Raw genomic sequence first — 22,493 nt, 5'->3', positions numbered from 1 at the left:
GTGTGCTGTGAATGGTAGCTCTGCTGTCTTTACACCATACAAACAATACTGTCGTGACCCGAGTAACAGCTCTGATGATTTTGTACTCTACCCTTAAGACCTTTGTTACCTGATGGATGACTCTTCCATCTTTATACCCTACATGCAAGGCCAGTGTGACCAAAATATTAGCTCTGCTTTAATGCTCCCTATCTGGAAGACCAATGTGTCTTGAGCTATAACGCTGCTCTCAAGTGCACGCTGCTCTCAAGATGCGTGTCATCTGATCAATAGCACTGCTGTCCTTACACCCTACATACTTGACTATCAATTACTGACTGATAGATCTGATGTCCTTACACCATATCTGCAAAACTGTTGTGACTTGCTCTGCTGTCTTTACACTTGTCCCACCAACTCTAAGTGACCTGAATGATAGCATGCCTGTCCTTAAACATTACCTTCAACACCTGTGTTACCTGAGCAATACACTGCTCTCTCTGCACTTTACATGCAAGGTCTGTGTGATCTGAGCAATCACTCTGAGGTCCTTACACTTAACCTTACAGGCCTGTATGACCAAAGCAATAGCTCTGCTATACCCATAGTTTACGTACAAGACTGGTGTGACCTGAATTAAAGCAATTTAGGGGCATATTACCAAGCAAAAGCGATAATTATCCCAATTGCTTGGTTAGCGTGAAAAAATTATCGCAGAGCTGCGGCGATGTTTATCGCAGATAAACCTTGGTATTACCAAGGTTTATCGTAAATGCGATAAAAATCGGCCGCAATGCATGAATTTCGCTGAAAAGTCAGCGATAGTCATGCATTAGCGAGCTAATGCTCTTAGCCATATTATCCACCTCCCATTGGATAACATGGCTAAGAACTGCTCGGGGCAGGTGGTAGCTTTTGGAGATATTCGCGCTTAGCGCGAATATCTCCAAAAGTTGGTAATAGGAGATAGCGATGTTAGCGACTGTTTCCAGTCGCTAACATCTTGGCACGCCCACTTTGCATGTCATTAGTGATAAATATCACTGACATGCAAAGTAAGGCCCAAGATGGTCGCTATCTCCTACTAGCTGTCACTAACTGGTGTTAGCGACAGCTAGGTAATAGGGAGATAATTTTATCTCCGCTTTCTTGGCTTTTAAAGCCAAAAAAGCGGAGATAAACCCCCTTGATAATATGCCCCTAGTCTTTACAGTCTGTAAGCCAGGCCTAAGTGATCTGAGTTATAGCTCTTATGTCTCTCCTCCATATTTTGGGATCATAACAAGAACAAAGCTATGCAAAGCATGCACTCCCCAACAGTGGTGTGTGCTGGTTGTTCAACAATGTACCTTGATGTTTCTCAACATGAAGCGGCGTATAACTAGTACTGTACAATAAAGCACTACAATTGATCAAAAACATCTCACCCAAATGTGAGTTGCGGTATTCAGAAGACCAAAATAACAAACCTTTAGGGCTGAAGCCAACATTCTGAGAGGTAGCACAGTTAGACTTTCTTCGTCTCTTCTTGTGATCTCTGTATCCTAGCTCCTTAGCTGGTCAATCTGACCCAGGAAGACTGGTTTGCACCAATCACTCCTAAGGAACTTATGGATCCCCATAAGGTGGAAGGCACTTCACAGTCATTGAGTTGTGGGTTTGTTCATTGCTATGTTTAAACTCAGTGTGTGGCACCAGTATGCATTCTGAGGTGTAATTCTGTATTACGTCCTAGTGAACTCCATGTAGAAAATTCCAGTTTGAAATGTATTTAATGTTTTGTATTGGATTTAGTTGATGTTTTTATTTGAGCAGTAGATTTTAGACAAATATTTCCAAAAGTTTAAAAACTGATATGTTGGACGTCGATCCAAGAGAAATGCAGTTTCCAGTCAGCTGGAATTTTCACTAAGTTACTTGCCAGACAATTAAGGCAACAAGTAATGTGTATCAACTGCTATATTATGATAAGGGGAAATATGTGGTCACTTTGGGCCTGCCATATTAGAATTAGGTTGCAATCCAGCCTCTGTTTTTTTCAGATCAACTGCTGGTGACCTGAAATTCCTTTTTGGAGTCGTAATCAGAATTAGGATACAAGCTCACATATATGTACTCACAAAACAGTGGACTCAATAATTTGTATGATGCAGGAATTAATTTGCCATTCGTTGCAAATAGCTGCAAATGCAATGCCAGGGGGCTGAAAAATGACTGCAAATATTCATCCTGCATTTCCATTCTTTAGTGTGGTACAGACGGGCAGCACAGCATGGTGGGTTGTACAGTGCCAAGAGTGGGGTACAGTATTGTGCAGTGGAGTACAGTGTAATGGAGCCCAGTCCGGTGGTGTGGGATACAACAGAGTGGAGTAGCGTGTTGTATAATAAAGTGGTGTGGAGTCAACTAGAGTAGTGTGGCACAGTATACAATGGAGTAAAATGTTGTATAGTGGAGTGGTGTGTGGCCCAATGTGTGCACTGGTGTGTTGTAGAGTGTCAGGAAGTATTGTGAGGTGGAATAAATTGTCACAGATTGGATTAAAGTGTTGTACACTATAGTGGCATGGAGTAGAGTAAAGTTCAGTACAGTACGGTAGAAATTAGTGGGATAGACTGCCTTACAGTTGAATGGCATAGAGGAAGATACAGTGGATTGGTGTTGAGTGCAGTAGTGGAGTAGAGTAGAGTGCAGTGGAGTAATGTCTCATAGAAGCAGGTCAGAGGGAGTTATGTGGAGTAGAGTAGAGTAGAGTGTTGGACTATGGTAATGTACTGTATTTGGGAGCACCTAAAAGGGGGCTAGCCAAATTATAGGTGGTGCAGAATGCGGCTGCACTGCTTGTGATGAATCTCCCTAGAAGAACATCCACAAGGAAAGATCTGAAAGAACTACACTGGCTGCCGGTGGAAGAAAGGGTCCTTTTTAAGTCTATGTGCTATTGCCACAAAATACTTGCAAAAAAAGGACCCCGCTACTTGCACCCCCTAATTTCCCAATATGTCCCAGGTCGCAATTTACGATCAGAAGGCAGGTCACTAGTGAAAGTTCCAAGAATTCGGAGGACGAAAATGGGGGCTCAGTCCTTCAGCTATCTTGCAGCAAAATATTGGAATGGGCTCCCAGAAACCATAAGAATGGAACAATGTGAAGGCCAATTTAGGAAGAAGCTAAAAATCTGGCTATTTTCCTCCGCATACTAAAGTATAAGAGAATCATAAGATTAGTGGCAAATTATAGCTATAATGTTCAAAGTAGGTCCTAGTTTGAGTCTGCTTAGCGTGGGGACACGCCAGCTGGCGTAACCATGCGCTTTAGAAATGTTAAAATAAATAATAAATAAATATAAAGTGCTATAAAGTAAAGTAGAATGCTGTACAGTGGCATTAAGATGAGTACATTTTTGTTTAGTATAGAGTTACACAGATTGTGTACATAGTGTAAGTAGTGTTAATGTTATGCATTTTAAAATACTTAGTTATATACCGAGCTGCAGTATAACGTGTCAGGTTCGTGGTATACTGTGGTCCATGATAAGGCAGTATGCAATTGGATACTGGCTGTGTTTACCAATATAAATAGTAACCATGTAGTGTTCAGCACAGTTTGGCTGCTTTCTGTGTTTCGCTGCGTTTTGGGTTAGGATCTTAGGTATAGGTAAGTACGGGTTTGTCTATATATTTTGACAGCAGTTTGGGGAGAGCTGGTCATTTTATAAAACATATTTTGAGTAGAGCAGTATTTGTAGGTATAACTGCGATACAGAGTAGACTTTTCTGTACAGATTTAAATATATTAACAATTTAAAATACACTGTACTACCCTATATTTGAACAATATAGGGTAGTACAGTGTTTTTAATTTTTCTCACCATATTTATTTTTCATACTTTTTTAATACTGTGGTACTCCTGAGACAGTATTGAGGTACTCTGTACATTCTTTTAAAATATATAAAAATGTATAAATATTTTCTGTACCTATTACCACCTTAATAAAATATCAAACATAATGCTTACCTATATACAGGTGTGAAACGAAGAACACAGACAAAGTGTACCTCAGAACAACATACCTGCCTTTAAATTTTGTGAAGGCAGTCATTAGCCAATCACATAATAACTTGTCATTGATATGTACTGCAGTATAGCCTTGAAATACCACAGAATTCACCATGTTTAATGCCTTAAAACTTCAAAACTCCTTACACTGCTTACCCGTGCTACCACAAACGATGATCTGTGCACTGTAATGTGTAACCCTACCAAGTTTCATGTAAATCCGTTTAGCCATTTGCATACTTCACGAGATACAAAAGTCTATAGAAAATGCATAGGTGGAAAAACGCATTATGGGACCCCCTTTTTTATCTTTGAACCCTCACTGCAAAACCTTGTTTCATCCACCCCTGTATAAGGACAAATAGGTCTGCAAAGATCTGTGGAGATTCATCTAAGGGGCACTAATTTATTAATGGTGAAAAATTCAAAGAATTCCTATCTTTGGAAACCTTAACTATTACTACATACAGGCTATTTTATACTGGCTGGAGGTGCAATATAAATCGGTGGAATTTGAGGAAAAATGTGTTTGACCTTCGCATTTATTCCTCATAATCTTATAATGTTCGCAGTGGTAGAAGAAGGGTGAAGAAATGCACACTTTCAATGGGGAATTTGTGAGAACAATTTGAGAAGAATGTGAGGTTCTTTACACCACTAATTTTCCGCACTTTTGTCTCTTCAGGCATATTTATTGAAGCTGAAATGTCTTTCAGATATGCCAGAAACCACATTTATATAAAGCAAATATTGGATTACCATAGCAGTCAACTTGAGAATCGTAACCTTGATTGACAAAACTGTACTTTCTTTTAACAAACCCATTGGAGTCCTTGAGCTTAAGCTATCACTGTAGCTGATTAAAAGGGTGAACTTTAACGTTCTTGATTCTGTTATGATTTCTTAAAATATGCTCAATGAAATGGTATTCAATAATATATACTTTCAAGATATGAAGTAAATCAAGATCCCTGTATGGTTTAGGAAAGCAAGGAAGCAAAGAGCCATGCCTTCTTTCTGTGGTAGCAGGCAAATCAAAAGCAAGACGATGCGCAAACACATTCTTCATACTATCAGTGACTGTGACAGAATGCATCGGCCAGTCTACCACATGAAGGATTGGCTGCCAGGCATGCCAGAAAACCGCACCTTTAGAAAACGGTGAGGTTTTCTGTAATTATTATGCACAGACGTTATGCACTCATGTGTACAAAGAGAGATCGATTAGGTGGTTAATATACGAAGAACAAGTGATTTTACGTACAGGAGACATGTCTCTCCTCCCCCTGGAGTCCTTTTCTCGGCGGCTTAGGCAGCACAGATTTCTCGGTTAAAAAATGATACTCCTCACCATCAGTTACGTTCTTCAATCCATTAATTATAAATGTAATCGGACTAAATGCACATAAAACACAGAAAGTGGGAAATGCGTTTTGGGAAGATGCCATCAAATGGGTCTTTCCCTAAGTGTGGGGGTCTCACGGTGCAGTCCCAGACGTGGGGTACTTGACTGCACAAATTTGGTAAGATAGGCCTACGCTGCTGTGCAAAAGAATTGACACGGAGGCAAGAGATACTAGTATGGACAGGAAGTCACGTGCGACCTCCGTCCGTTTATTTATAGCCTTCTGGCCACACCTGGCCAGAAGGTGATACATTGTGCGGCAGTGCTTCCGGGGCTCAGGGGAGACCCTCAGAGCACTAGAGCGCTACATCCCTTCCCAACTTGGAGATTTGAAAAGTCACAGATCAAAAGTTCAACACGCGAAGTCTGCAAGTTTCTGACTCGGCCTGGGGTTGGGTCTGAGGTTGTACCGCCATCTGCCTCTGGCGGGTGTGCACTCTTGAGGACCCCTCGGTGACGGTGGAGGTGCTGACTCTGTCGCGACTACGGGCAATGGAGTGACCGCTTCTTCAGTTCCTATAACCTCTTCTCGGACCACGGCCTCTTCAGATGGAGTTGTTTGGTCTTGTGCCGGTGGGATGTATTTAAACCACTTGTTCTCCATTCCGGCTGACGGTTATTGAAGGCCTTTGGTTTCCTTGACTGCCCAGGGTTCTGGTTCATATGGTGTACGGAATTTTCCTCCTGGTCTTCGAGTCCGGATGAGTACTGTTTCCCCAGGAATCAAACTCCTCGGCTGAGCTCGCCTCTTGTGACTCGCCTTGTCTGGAGACTTTCGCTACCCGGCATTGTGTGAGCAGAGACTGGGATACCTGCCTGCTTGTGGTTGCGTTGGCCATACCTGCCCATACCTGTTGACCCAGGCAACCTCCCGACTCCCGCCGCCTCGCAGTCAGGACAGCTCTGTGAGGCCGCCGAGCAAAGAAGGGGGGACTTCAATTCCTGGCGTCCTTTGCGGCTCAAAGTTGCACCTGGCTCCAGCGCGCCAACCGGCGCATAAATTACAACGCCTTCCCCAGCAGGGTGGGGGACTTTCGCTACCTGGCATTGTGTGAGCAGAGACTGGAACACCTGCCTGCTTGTGGTTGCGTTGGCCATACCTGCCCATACCTGTTGACCCAGGCAACCTCCCAACTCCCGCCGCCTCGCAGTCAGGACAGCTCTGTGAGGCCGCCGAGCGGAGAAGGGGGGACTTCAATTCCCGGCGTCCCTTGCGGCTCAAAGTCCCACCTGGCTCCAGCGCGCCAACCGGCGCATAAATTACAACGCCTTCCCCCGCGTCGTGGGACCGCACGCGGGATGCGCCGGGCTAAGCCCGGGCAAAGGGCAGGCCCTCTGTGGCCCTCAGAGGCCTGAGGAGACTGGACTGGGCCATAGACTTTGGTCCTGAAGGGAAGACCTGTATATATGTATTCCCTGTGAATTCATATTTTAAGTACTTGTTGCAGGTAAAGAGCGCTGATTGCTTCAGGCCTGTTCTGTCACAATAACCTTTTAGACTGTGTGAGGAACTAAGTTGGTATGATGTCCAAAGATAAAAAAGACAAAAGTCCCATGGATAATTATCTGATTAAGAAGATTAACCAGATCAATAATGAAAGAAGGGCCTCTCTAGGCCAGGGGAGTCCTAGAATGACACAGGAAGAGGCGTCACTGTTAGTGGTGGACACACCTATGACCAACAATCCCCCTACTGCTCTTGGGAAAGTTGTGACGGCTATAGCCCAGGTGCATGCTGAAAGGTTTGATGATCGGCCAGATATCCCTATCGTGGAAATAGAGCATGCCCTGTCTCCCCCACGATCGGCTAGAATATTCAAAAAAGCAAAACCAAGAAGAAGGGGGAAGCATAATAAAAAAAGCAGATATAGCTAAGCTTAAAAGGGGTTCTCCTCCGGACTCAATGACAGACAAACGATCCTCTTTGGGGCATACAGGGACAGTACCATCGCCAACCCAAAGACATACTAGTACAGAACACACTGGGCTAGTAAACACTGGAGACAGAGAGGACAAAGGGGAAGCGTCAGAATATTCTAGTACTGAGGTTTCCCTGTTGAGTACTCCTATTAGTACTCGTGTGTCCTTGTTGCGTCCGTATAATAGTTATGATGATGAAGGGTTATTAAATTCCCATAGATTCTCTGCTGCATCTCCCCCTAATACAAACTATGTGTCACCACCCAACGTCAAAATCAAAAAAAGAGGGGGTGGTCCATTAAAGATCCGGCAAGCCAAAATACAGAAGAGGAGTTCTACTTCAACACTGGTGGACGTGGTCCCTTTCACGACAACTCATTGTTCTTTTAGTGAGGGTGGCCTCTTGGGAAAAATTGAAAGTCTGGTAAAATCACTAATACAGCCTCTGTTAGAAAAGATTATTTTGTGTAACACTCACCTAGACCTGATCGATAAAAAGGTAGAAAAAAATATACTTTTATTAGCAGATTTGGCGAAGGGGGTAAGTATCATAAAATAGAGGAACATCTGCCACACTGATGTCAGCAACTAAACAAGCCCGACTATGTCCCACTCCCTCCATAAAATCAAATCAAGTTAGGAAAAAGCCAACCAGTCCTTCCCCGAAAAAAGTTCCGACACCCCCTTTGTTGAAAAAGAAGCCTGCGCCTGAAATTCAAACCTTAAGTAGAGCAGGCGCCCAAGTGGGGGATAATTTGATCGTGGAGGAAAGGGCAGAGCCTTCGCAAAATAAGGCTATTAAGGAAAATGGGACAGGGAATTCCCATAATACAAACTGGCATTCACATAGAATAGTCGATTTACCACCAGAAGCTGCTCCTTACGCAATAGTCATGGCGGGTGTCCCTGAGCTTCCTATGGGCACCAGGGAAGATCACCGTGCTTTAAGAAATAAAGTGACCCATTGGCTACGCAATAATAAACCCCTGCCTGCCCATTTTTATGGGGAAATTCTAAATGTTAGGCATTCAATATGGGTGGGCCCACAACCCAAAGATAAGAAAGGGGATGTACTTATTGTAAATTTTAAAGATCATAGAGCTGTCAGGCATATTGGGGATTGGTATGTTTCAAGAAGTAGCGATTCCATTCCCACTCATTATCTTAGCTACTTCTACCCATATTTTCCAGTGCAACATTCTAAAAATGGGGATGCAGTAAGGCAGCCTGTAAACAGGTCTGGCTTTAACCAACATGGATACAGTCAGACTCCTTTTTCCCAAACACAGAGATCATTGAATTTCCATCCAAGTCATTTTTATCCATCAACCGCAGAACCTAAATTTGGAAATAACTACTTTTGGGACAATAGAGGTTTTGCCTTACCTGCTTATAATATACCAACCCATAATCGATTTGACGCCTTCTCAGGCCTTAAATATGTTGATTGATACAAGAAGGATACTCGCCAGACCACAACATTAGGATCAGGGGACTACACTGGTGATTTCAAGGGGAATCTAAAAGAACATATGCTAGGGGAGGGTAATGAGGTTACCTTGCAAGCAGAATTGTTCCCAAAAATGACTCATGGTGATACTGAAGAGGATTGCTGTAAGACCTCGAGCACCCCAGAGTTAAAAGAGGGGGATAACTGTGGTGGAGTAAGTTCCCCTGTTGAAAAGGTTCTGGGTAATATTTCCTTGGGTGATTTTGCAGTAAATGAGAATAGGAAATCCTGTACACTCCTATTTTGGAATGTGGCAGTAAGGAATAAAATTAAAAACCCATCCTGGGAAACTGTCATAAATGGTCGGGATATTTTGGCCCTCCAGGAAACCTGGTCTACTGACCCAGTGTATATAAGCGGCTATAGAAGCTTTTTTACTCCGGCTGTGTCGGGTCAACATGGAAGAGCAAGGGGAGGCTTAATTACATTTCTATCAAACTAGCTCAAGTACGAGAAAGTTTATTTTATCCCTAAATCTAGCTACTATCAAGTAATAACCCTAAGCACTAAGAAGGGAATCAATGTTGTTGTCATAAACTTTTACAATAATATTCTGAAAAATGAAATTCCCAACACTCTAAAAATGCTGAGGGACGATATACAACATGCAATCGACAAAAACAATAGAGAAATGATAATTTTATGGGGGGGGATTTTAATTGTCCACTCTGTACAAAGGGTAAACAGGGGATATGTGGCCTAATGTTAGAGCAGGATATCAATCTAACACATTTTGACCACTCCTTGATCGGGGATTTACTAAATGAAATACTGTTTATGTACAAGCTGGGATATGCTAACGAAATAGCCCAAAAACCTACTCCCTTCGGGCCTACATTTATTGGTAGAGGAGCATCGTCCACTATTGATTTCATCATTACCTCGAATAGTTATAGTCATAAGATCAATAGGACAAAGACTATAGAGTTACCCTTAAGTGATAATCTGCCCCAAATAATAGAGTTTGCAAACCCTTTTTTTGAACATCATGAAGACGTGCTCTCCCTATGTACAGTCCCTGATGTGGGGATGGGGAGGCAGAATGGGTACACTCTAAAATGGGGTTATGTCGTTCCAGAAATGTTCCTCACGAAACTGCAGAACGCTTGTTTAGATAGTTTCGCAATTTGTCTAGGGGAGAAGTCTCATAGCGAGCAGATAATAGAGCATTTTAACATAAAAGCTTCTGAAATTAAAAATAGTCTGCGGGTGGAGGCAAAAAAAAGGACAAAGGGCAATAAAAGTTGGTTCGACAACGCATGCACAAGGGCACTGACTGACTTGAAATATGCTATTCACAGGTCACCCCGAGACCCGCTAGAAATAAGAGGGTTGAGGAAAAACTTATAGCGAGGCTTTAAAGAATAGAAAAAATGCCATAAAAAAGGAGGCCCTAGAAGCCCTTTGCAATGCTTCACAGTCTAAGGATTCATCTGCATTCTGGGGGGCCGTTAATACCCCTTTCCTCTTCGACAATCTCAGGGCCCGCATGGAGATAGCAATTACTGAGGAGGACTGGGTGGAGCATTTTTCAAACCTTTATAGGTCCTAAGATGAACCCCACACTATAGATCCTCTCATAATGGGTAATAGTGGAGCAGGGGCTGAAAAATTGGTGATAACTCTGGAGGAAGTCATGATGAGTTTGAAAGCAACGAAGGGAGGCAAGGCCGCAGGTCCTGATGGGATCCCAGCAGATCCATATAAAGCAAACATTGAGATATGGGGCCCCATGCTGGTGCAGCTTTTTAATGCAGCACTAGCAAGGGGTTTAAATCCGTCTTGGTTTAACTTGATTATTGTACCGATATATAAGAAGGGAGATAGACAAAATTGTGCTTGTTATAGGCCAATCTCTCTCCTTCGAAGAATCATCCTGGCAAGACTCCAAAGCTGGGCGGAGGAGAATGAAATAATGAGCGACCTACAGTATGCATTCCAGAAGGGCATTGGAACCGTTGAACAATGCTTAAATTTAATGATTGTTCAACAAAAGTATACCAGGGTGAAAGGTGAACGTCTGCTCCTCACGTTTGTCGACCTTTCACCGGCGTTCGACTGTGTGTCACATACTAAATTGTGGGCAATCCTGAAAGGGCTGGGCGTTGAAGATCCTATCATCCGCTTTCTGAGAGTATTACACTCAGGAGCTACAGCTTCAGTCCGCTATGGTAGGGGGGGGAGAATGTACCAGAAAATTCGGAGTGGGACGTGGAGTACGCCATGGGTGTGTTCTGGCCCCTTTCCTATTTCTGCTTTATATAAATGGACTTGAGCATTGTCTCCTGCAGGAGTGCAGGGATATGCCTAGGGTTGGTAAGAGATCTATCCCTGCACTCTTTTATGCGGATGATGCAGTCTTAATGGCACCTACTCCCTTGGCCCTACAAATATAATAAATAAATATAATTTGAGAAGTTTATGTTGAATCTAGATCTAAAAATCAATTGTAGTAAAACTTTCTCCATGAACTGTGGCACAAGATCTGGAAAGCAGATGAAAAGAATGTTTATAAATAACGTCCCTTTGGAAAATACCACTACTTTCCCTTACCTGGGTATTTTGTTCCATGAATCTGGGGTTTGGACAAGTGCTGTAAAGGCCAGAACTCTTTTGTTCCAAAAAACAATAATGACCATAAAGACTTTTATAAAAAAGTTGGGCAAAAAAACAATAAGAGAAATCTTGACTATATATAATGCCACGTGTACATTGGTAGCCCTGTATGGCGCAGGTCTTTGGGGATATTCGAATATAGAACCAATTCAAATAGCCGAAATTAAATTTATGAGGGACTTCCTAGCAGTACCACAAAGTGTTTCAGCCTACATTTGTCATACTGAACTGGGTCAACCTCATATTTCGGATTTAATTAGAACACAACTCATCCTCCTGTGGCATAGGGTATGGACAACTAACGAATGTGTCATGAATCGGGGTATGTTGCAGGACGTATTAAAAATGGAAAACGTGGGTAGTTTTGATTGGCTAGATTACGTTAAACGTTTTATGCTCCAATTTGGTTGCCGGCAATACTACGAGGACCCACTCACAATGGGAAATATACCCAGAAAACTGCTGAAAAAACTGTGTTTAGAATACCTGGAAGACAAGAGAAGGCGAGAGGAAATGAATAAATAAACAGTTACCTTGCATATCTTGTTATTAACTGGCAATAAAGTACAGCCATACTTAACTCTGCCGATGTATAACTATGATCAATTTCTCTTGACCCGTTTTAGATTAAATATTTTTTTTAGACTCTTGTCCTTTCCAGAAATGAATTCATGGTCACGAAATTTATCTACTTGCCCGTGTGATGATCCCTCGCCCCAATCTGATATCCATATTTTATTTTTTTGTAAATTTTATATTATGCCACGTAGGAAATTCATAATCCCATTCCTTAAAGAAATGAATTTAAATAGATGTTGCCCAGCTTTTTTAGAATTTCAGAGAATGGACACAGTTTTAACCATTGCTGTAGTTTTAAGCTTTTTTAAATATGTATTTAAATTACAGAAAACAATTGGTGCTGATGAAATATAATAGATTTGTCACTTTTTTAAATTTCCCTGTGTAAAAACTGTAAATTTCATGCTGTTGCTTTTATGGTTATTGTCTTTTAACTGAATAAAGTACTTTTTGAACTTGAACTTGACTCGCCTTGTCGTTAGTTCTCCTTCTCCGCTCCTGAGTGTTTGCTGGAGAGTATGGTGCCGGTGCCCAGTTGTCCGCCATAGGGAGTAAGTCTCTTCTTGGCCCGGCTAACATTAACGCCCATGGTGAGCATTGCGTGGTGCTATGAGGGGTACTCCTGTATTCTCTTAAGAACTTCTGGAGTGCTTCTTCAGGATCGCTTCCCTCGGACATGGCTATCCGCTGAATTTTGCTTATTGTCCTCATAAACCTTTCCACCTCTCCATTGGCTTGAGGCCATTGGGGCGTAATTTTGTGGTGTCTTATGCCTAGGTTTTGTAGAAACTCTTTGAAATCACTCCCTTGGAACGGAGGACCATTATCTGTTTTGATGACACAAGGGATGCCAAACATGGCGAATGACTTGGTGATAATGGGTTGTATGTTCGCAAAGCTGGTGGAGGCGGCCAGGTCCACAATAGGGTACTTGGTGTAGCTGTCAACTAGCACTATGGTGACTCTCCCATCCGGGAAACTCCCAAAGTCCAGACTGACCCACGACCATGGGGATGGGGCAGGGTCTTCCGTGATTACTGGAGCAGGGGCGTCTGGGGTGCCAGTTATTTGGCACGCTCGGCATTGTCGCACTACAGTATCTACGCTCTCTTCTAGGTTGGGAAACCATACTTTCTCGCGCATCCTGGCCTTCATCCTTCGGGTGCCCTGGTGCCTCTCGTGTGCTAAGATAGTTGCTCGCTCTTGCAGTGTTTTGGGCATTACTACTTGGGATCCTCTAAGTATGAGCCCATTATCTGCGCTGCTAAGGTTATTGTGAACTCTCCAGAACTGTGTCAGGCGCATACGGTCTGTCTCATTCCAACCACCTACGTTTTTCAGGAAATTTTCCCACGATCCTGTCCTTATTGCTTCCTTCACACATTGAATGACGGCGTCGTTGGTATATTAAGTGACAATGGACTCTGCCGTGAGGGCTCTGGGGCACGCTCCTGTGGAAAACATGTTCACAAAAGCCTCTGTCTGTATTTCCTGTTCAGTGGCGTGACTGTCTTCCTGAGAGGGGTGACGCAATAGAAAATCCGCCGAGTTCTTCGATACTGGGCGGTATACTAGTTCCATTTGGTATTGTTGGACTTGGATAGCCCATCGATCTATCCGTGGTGGATGATGAGGGGCGGTGCCTCTGAATAGTGGTAATAAGGGCTGGTGGTCTGTGACCATTCTAAAAGGGTGTCCGGAAATGTAGAGGTGAAAATGATTTCAGGCCCATTTCACTGCTAGGGCCTCTCTTTCGATTTGTGAGTTTCTTGATTCTGTCGCTGTGAGTGCTTTGCTTGCGAATGATAGCGGGGCCCATACCCCGGGCTCCGTCTCTTGCGAGAGTAGGGTTCCTAGGCTCGCATCCACTAGTATTTTTGTGGGTTTGGCAGTGTTGAAGTAGGCCATGGTGGTTCCATCCAGTAGGGCTGACTTGATTTGGTGGAATGCCTTGTCTTCAGTGTCTGTCCATCACCATGGATTTTCCTTCTTTGTCAAGTTTCTTAACAGCTCCGCAATCGTGGCTAGATTGAGAATGAACCTTGTGCAGTATTGGGCCATGCCCAGAAAACTTCTCACTTCCGACGCAGTGGTAGGTGCGGGAGCGTTTTTGATTGCGTGAGACTTACGCAGGTCCACCTAAACTCCTTCGGCATCAAATACGTAACCAAAGAATTCTATTGACTTTTTGAAAAATTGGCATTTGTATTTGTGTAGTGTCACGCCGTATTGAGCTAGTCTTTGTAGTGTGGCTTTCAGTCTGTAGTGGTGTTCTTCGCTCATCTTGGCATGTATTAAAATGTCGTCACTGACATTTAGCACTCCTTGGAGTCCTGATAGTATCTCCTTGATAGTGTTTTGGAAGATTTGGTCAGCGGACGATATGCCGAAATTTACCCTCTTGTATCTTCTTAGGCCTATGTGTGTCGAGTATGTAGTTATGTAGCGGCTTTCCTCATCTAGTCTTAGCTGGTGGTACCCTGCATTAAGGTCCAGTTTGGAGAACCACTGAGCTCCATTCAAGTCTGTCAGGATATCATCCACGGTGGGGTGAGATGTTGTTCACGCCATATGGCTTTGTTGGGAATCCTCATTTCAATGCATATTCTGATTTTTCCTGGTTGGCGGTGAGGTTTTTCTGCTATTACCATGGGTGATACCCATGGCATCGGGCCAGACACCTTTTCTATCACCCCCTGTGCTTCTAACTGGGTTAGTTCTTGATCTACGGCAGCGCGGAGGTGAAACGGGATCCTCCGGTGTCTCAACAAAACTGGTTGTATTGCGGGGTCTATGTGCAACTTGACGAGTGGCCGTTTGATGGTCCCGAGACCTTTGAATAATGAGGGAAACATTTGCAAGATGTCTTCTGTCTGGAGCGCTTTTACTGCGTTCGCAAAAGCGATGAGCCGGAGGTCTTCTGCGGTGTTGCTCCCGACTAGCAAGTCTGCTTCTTTGTCTATTACATGGAATGTCGTCGTTACCTCGTGGTCCTCAGCTTTGACCTGCACAAGCATTTTCCCTAGCAGTGGGAGCTGTTCCTGGCTGCCATATGTGAGGATTCAGGCTCTGGAGGCCACTAGTTTTGGCCTTGGCTTTAGGGATTTATAGTGTTGGATGCCCATGACATTTACTGTGGCGCCGGTGTCAATGACTCCCGTCACTGGTGACCCGTCGATTTCTTTTTGGTATTTTGGCTGTGGTCTTCGTCTTTTCTTCAGTTCGTTGACAAATGACACGTAGTAGCATTTGTCATCCTCCTCGGTGGATGAATCATCATAACGTGTCTGTGGTTGTCATTGCATTTTGGATGACTGTGACAATGATGCGTCATCTAGGGAGAGTTGTCTGATGGCACCATTGGCTGTTTTCTTCCCTGAGAAGCTTTGTCCGCGAAAACCTCCCCTGCACACGCTCGCAAAATGGTTTGACACACCAAATTTGGAACAGGTCTTCCCACGTGCCGGGCAGCAATCTTGATTATGCTCATCTTGTCCACAGTAACCGCATGGTGGTCGGCGCTGCGTTCTGGTCGGCCATCTTCCTCTGCCTCCTCGGCTAGTGTTGCGGGCTGCGTCTACTCTCTCCGTCTTTACCACTGTTCCTGTGTCTGGGCGTGGGGTGAGTGCAGCTTCCATGGCAGTGGCTCGAGCATCTGAGAGCTTGTGTGAGCTTGCGAGGATCAGTATTTCTTCGAGAGATATGCATGGTTGTCTCAGTATCAGGGTCCTCAGGTGTTTATTGCGACACACCTGAATGAGTTGTGCAGTTACTTCCTTAGTTTGGTCATCTTCTGTGCAAGTGCTTATGAAATCTCTCAGGCGCGCATGAAAAGCGTCCATCGTCTCACCTTCTCTCTGTTTCGATTGTCAAAATTTGAAGCGTTCATAATGCAGGTTCAATTGGGGATCAAAGTGCGCATTCAGCGCTGTGACTGCTGCGTCATAATCTGTGTCCGCCCCGGTGTTCGGCAGGTGTTTGAATAGCTTGTATAGCTCCGTGCCTCCAAAGTGTAGCAGTAGTGACCTTTTAACCTCATTGTCTTTTTCCCGGGTAGCCGTGAAGTAGTTATTGAGTTGTCCTAGCCATACTGTCCAATGTGGCGCCGCCGTGCCTGGGTCAATCAGTTCACTGAATGGTGGTATGGCTTGTATCTGAGAGTGTGCCGATGGAATCGGTGGTTGTGCTAGGGGCACAACTGCTGGGGCAGGTGGTGCTGCTTGTTACACTGGGGCTGCTGCTTTCTGCGCTCCTCCTGCTGCTGCATTAGGAGGGTTGGACATAGTTGATGTTTTTTTTCCTCTTCACTTGCTTTTGCCTCTGCTTGTTTGCTTGGCTACGCTCTCCAGCGTGTCTGGTGTGGGGCCCCCTCCTTAGTTATCTGAGGGTTTACAGTTCTTGTGCTGCAGGTGCTTTCTTTCCCCTGTTGTGTGTCGTTTTGTCCTTGCACTTGCTTGTGCTTGTTTACTTGTGGTGATCGGCTTAGTTGTCTGCCCCCTTCTCCGCGCGTTGTTCTGTAGACTGATGGCTGTTCCGCGCTCCTGTCTGCGCGCGTCTATTCCCTCGCTCACTCTTGCTCTGGGTTCGTCTCTTCTGGCGTCAACCGGGCCTCTTCTGCGCATGCGCGCACTGCTTGGGCCCGTCGGTGGAGCGCTTCAGCTCGGCACTTCTGCCTTAGTTGCCGTTGCGGGTGGGGACCTCTGTTGCCGGTGCACCACGCAGCTTCTCACATATGCTGCTAACCGGTAGGTGCAAATATCACTCGTCTTGCGGGCCAGTCCCGGTTTCTTCGTTCTTCGGCTTCGGCGCTGCTTAGGACCGCACTCAGGCGGTTGATGCCTGGGGTATTCGGTCCTCGTGGGTCAGGGGAATGACGTGATCCCACCCTGGTCGCCAGTGTGGGGGTCTCACGGTGCAGTCCCAGACGTGGGGTACTTGACTGCACGTATTTGGTGAGATAGGCCTAAGCTGCTGTGCAAAAGAATTGACACGGAGGCAAGAGATACTAGTATGGACAGGAAGTCACGTGCGACCTCCGTCCGTTTATTTATAGCCTTCTGGCCACGCCTGGCCAGAAGGTGATACATTGTGCGGCAGTGCTTCCAGGGCTCCGGGGAGACCCTCGGAGCACTAGAGCGCTACATCAAGCACAGTGATCATTATTTTATAACATCCCATGTCCTTCTTTACTCTGCGTGACCCAACAATAACCAGTCTGATAACCCAGTAGTATCATTGGAGCCAAGCAACATCCCATTTCTTAAAACAATATTTTCAATGAAATGGACAGATTTTACTACTCTTATGTGTTTCTGCCATGATAATTAACACATATTTTTAACCCAATTAATATTTCATAATGACCAGAACATATTGATGGCACTTTTAATTGTTATGTTCACAGTAACACATTCATTTATGATACGATAGTTGGAAATGATCAAGGTTTCAACTCAGACACATGAAAAGACAAAAGGAAATAGAGCAGGAAAAACTGAATACAAAACTAGGCACATGAAAAAGCAGTACTGGAAAAAGAACCTGAACAAGAGACTGGACCTGCACACCAGAGGTAGTGTCTCCATTAGGGCAGAGGAGCATCGCCCCCACTGTCAGTGCAGAGAAAACTAATTTGATTTTCCATAATGGCTGCAGCTGAGTGTGCAGGCAGGACCAGCATCAGTGAGGAAGGGTACGCTTCAGTTTAAAGAATGATTGTCACTTTGGCCAGCAGTCTTGAGAGAGTCAGCCTGACATGGGCACTTTGAATACTCCAACCCAAGCTGTCTTAGACAGTTGGGTGGAGAGCACGCACTGGCCCCCTGTGCTGCAAAGAGCATCAAAGTAGCACACTCCAGCCAATCATAGTGCTGCTCTCATGCTGCCTGAGATCGAGACTCCAAGTACCAAGAGAGAAGAGGAGGACTGCAATTTCCTCAAATATCAATTATTCTCAGAGGAAGTTTACCACAGTGGTAGATACTTTCTTATAACTGTAATGGGTTATATGAGTATTTATAAAGCACTTTCTCCTCCTTAGGAGTTGCTGATACGAATTTACGGATGGTAAGCATATGACTTTCTGGGTGTCCTTCGTTACAAGAGTGTGCCTCTGAAGGTTATCCTATGGAAGTGTCACATGGTCCATAGGGACATTGTCGTCTTCATTAAGTTAGCATGAACATGTCACAGCTTGCCTGCTGCTTTGTGCACATTACTACACATCTTTTTATTTTACAATATTTTCTATGGCTGCTTTCACATGAGAACTCATGTTCCTGTGATTTTGACTGAACATTATGTTCAAGGTCAAACAAAAATGCCCCTTGTTATTTTGTTCCGGCTAGGCCGTAGCTCTTAGACTAAACATACAGATGCAGCTGTTGTTTGTAGAAATGCACTCTGTTTTTTTAGAATACATGAATAGGCAATACACACTTAGAGAGGGACCTTTCCCTGGAGAAGAGTGAGACAGCACCTGTGATGTAGATCTACAACATATAGGCTTAGGTATGGGGTCTGCTGACAAAGCCTAGAGTTCTTCTATTATATAATAATACTTCTTCTTAGCAAGTGGAGCGAGGTTATGCACTATAGTCTTTTCTCCATTGGCTTTAATGATGAAATCTCCCTTCATGATATATGTACTAACGCTATGCTGACTGTATGTATACTATGCATTTTCCTGCTTGTTGTGGCACATATACTGCACGTTAGTTAAAAAAATTATTTTAAACTGCTTCGTGTCATTGTCAAATCTTATTTTGGACAAGAACAAGAGTGCGAGCGAAAGGGTGTGTCTTGTTACCATGATTCCTGAGAGATCTGGAAATGTTGTTTTCTGGGGGGTCTAATCATTTGTTTCTCTGTGAGTGAGTAGAAGAGAAAGTGAGACACTATAGCTAGTTGGTCCTGAACTCGTGGGTACAAAGGTGATAGGAAGACTCAGTCCCTATACACTAAGGTTCAATATTTCTGCACATAGTTCTGTAATTGTGCCGAATCCTTGCAACAAAAGTGCCTCAATGTAGTGCGTGTATTTATTTGCATCTAGCAGCACAGATAAAAATTATTACTGAAGCACACAAACCTGGCATAAACATGGGCTTAAGTGGAGCTGGTGGTCATCTGTAAGACAATTACCTTGGGCTGCATTATCCTCTCACCAAGTCCTACAGTCTGCCCACTTCAATTCCATTTGTGAGAATTCAAACCCTTTCTCTGAACAGCCAGAGAGACATGCAGTGTGCACACAAAGGAGAGAATTAGTCCCTGTGGTACTCCTTAGATTTGATAGATAATAGTTAAAGACGTCCTTGGATCGGGTCCTGCCTCTTCCTCTACAGGAATCGGAATGTTTGGCAGCAGTTACCCCGACGAGGCTGTCCCTAGGAAGGACTGCTTCGGTGACAAGAGGACTGGCCTTCATTAGCTACAACAAGCCCTGACACCTCTAGAGATAAGTTGTGACAGGAAAGGGACTTTCAGAGTAAGAATATATATTTTAAACATGATAGCAGACAACGACCTCTAGACACACGCATCCTGTGTGCGATCTTCTTGTTAACTACCAAGCCATGCATTGTAGTATCCATAGGTGGGCTGCAAGCCTGAGATTGATTTAGACATTAGACATATTGCTACCGGTCAGCCTTCAAAGCATCCATGGAGAGAATGTTGCGTAATGCACAGAACTGCTGGCTTTGGAGCAGGAGAGCCGGGTTTGAGTCTTGGTGTCAGCTCAACATCCTGTGATTCTGAGCAAGTCACTTAATCTCCCTCTATCTACCACAAATAAAATAAATGTATCCTTGTGTAATGTACCTGGTGCTCAGGTGGACTTTGCGCTATTTAAAACTGAAAATAAACAAACGAGGTACGTGAATCTTTTCTTTACATTAAGTCACTGACAGGCACTGTGAGAAACTCGCAGTGCCTTCCGCCTCTACTCCAGGGCTTTCATTAGTGCCCCTTATAAACACTGTTTAAAATAGGCCATGATTGAGAGCTTGAGTGCTGAACCTAACGGCACTGTTTTTCTTTTTATCAATGCCTGTCAGTCACCTCACCTGTTTCCTTTGCATTGGCCGCCACTGGTGCACACATCAATGTACGCTGGAGGCAAGACTTAGAAATCTGCATTCAAACTGGAGCAGGATGTAAGTATGAACAAAGGTCAGGAAACACTGGAGAACAAGCACGGAATATGCATGTAACACAAAAAGGGCAACAACTGAGCAGACAGAATAAGAACCAATGAAAACTACAGGGTAGAGAGGCATAAATAACAAGAGATAGAAACTTAAACGACTAATTGTTCTAAATAGGAACATGGGAACAAATAGTAAGGTAAACCAAAGCACACAGAATCAGAGAGTAAGACTGGAAACCACGCAACAGGAATGAGTCAGGTAACAAGGATCTTCTGCAGTAAGACCATTGAGAACCACTGAAAACTAAGTTCCATGGGAAGTAAAACTTGCAGGCTCAGGGAAGTAGCACAGGTGCAGGGAGAAAACTAGTTGTGAGTAATAACCCATGCGCTAGGAATAAGTGACCCACAAATGCAAGGATGGCTGCTCTGGTACTTGGTAAGGGAAAGACCAGGAAAACCGGAAGGCACTAGAAGGGAAATAGGAAAGCCATATTTGGAGTACACATCAGAGCTGAGAAAGGAAAAAGGTCCCGAATGCATGAGTAAAAGGGTCAGAATAATTGTAGGCTCCAGGTGCCGAGATAGCCAACAAACTACCACGACCAACACTGATCTACACTGAGTTTGTATAAAGAGGACCCTAAAAATACCATGATGTAACAGAAAGGTGGTGTGGAAGCCTGAAAAGGGATGTGATGAAAATCTGGCACTGTAAGCAATTGAAAGGAAGAATCCTGACTCCAGAAGACTATCATACTCTACAGAAATGTAAGTGCAAGCAAACAGGATAGCAGGCCCGGACTGGCCGTTGAGGGCACTGGGCAATTCCCCGGTGGGCCGCATGGTTGGGGGCCGGTTTTGGGCCTCTGGGGCCGTTTTTGTTACAGGGCCGTTATGCTGCAAAAACGGCCCTGTAACAAAAACGGCCGAAAAGCGGCCCTGTCACAGAGCGCGGTCGCACCTCCCCCCCTCCCCTCTCCTCCCGGAGGGGGGCCGGCCGAGCACTTTGCCAGGGCCGGTTCTGGTTCCCAGTCCGGCCCTGCAGGATAGACCTGCAGTGGTGCAGCCAAATAATTGAATTCCTGTTACTATTATTTTACACCTATACTTGCAGGCAATTGGAATTGTCAGTATATTAGCTAGTCCTATGTAAACAGTGTATAAAATGAGACCACCATTCAGCAGGAATCATATCACAGGAGAAGCCGAAACTCCAGTGATTGTAGCTGTGCAACACTTTGGGCTCCTTATTTTGATTCATTTAGGACACATTTCTAGTTGTGGTCATAGCAAATTGAATACTTTATTTTTATGATGTAATAGGAGAAACTGGTGCTCAATGTTTTGCACTCAAACTATTTTCCAGAATTTCTAAATCCTGGATCCTATATTGGACATGGAGTAGGAGCAACACATTCCAAGTACTTTAACAGATTGAAATGTGAAAATGCTTCTTACTCAAGCACATCGAAGACTTGGAATATAGTACTTAAATTAGAAAACCTTCCATTTTGGAGTTGATATAGTATGTTGGGCATTACATGGATACCCAGTGCTATTGAGCCAGGCCTGAAAGGAAAAAAGACTGATTTACATTTCAACAGTATTATTTGTCTCATATGCCTGATTGGAGAGGGCATATGAAAGCCATTACATGGCTCATGCAGTACATACAAATATTACATTTCTGAAATGGGGAGTTTTAGGTGAGGAGCATAATGCAGGATTGAGGGTGGCGAAAAGGCACACAGTAGGTGATTAGAAGACAGAAAAATGAGGGTATCTCAGCTTAGTACACATCTTTCCTTTGTCTCCTCAATTACATAGAACGCATTTGAGTGTTGGCAGAACACAGATTGCCAAAGAGAGGTATTTTCCAGCATGTTGCAGAGACTGAGATAATCAGAAAGCATGGTTAGCACTTTCCAGTTTCAAGGGAAGAAGGAGCAAATGACTACTCATTGTCTTGAGTCTCATGCAGAATAGGGTGTGGGGGGTATGTAGTTAATTGAATATATGGATTTTGCCATGAGGATATCCAGTGTTTGTGGATGTGTGAGCCAGTTTCCTGTGATATTGGGGTAAGTAATAGTGAATGGTTTGCATTAGGTTCAATTGGGTCCTGAAGTCCCTTGGTTCAATAATATTCATTTATAATTGCAAAACAACTTTTGTATATTTTATTATTCATTGTGGAAGTGGCTGAGCAGATACACTTTAACATAGCAAGAGATAGGGATTAGAAACTCAGATGCAGTATTACACACTA

This window comes from Lissotriton vulgaris, chromosome 4_1 (assembly GCF_964263255.1).
Source record: "Lissotriton vulgaris chromosome 4_1, aLisVul1.2, whole genome shotgun sequence".
Classification (NCBI taxonomy): domain Eukaryota; kingdom Metazoa; phylum Chordata; class Amphibia; order Caudata; family Salamandridae; genus Lissotriton; species Lissotriton vulgaris.
Note: the sequence above shows the minus strand (reverse complement) of the source record.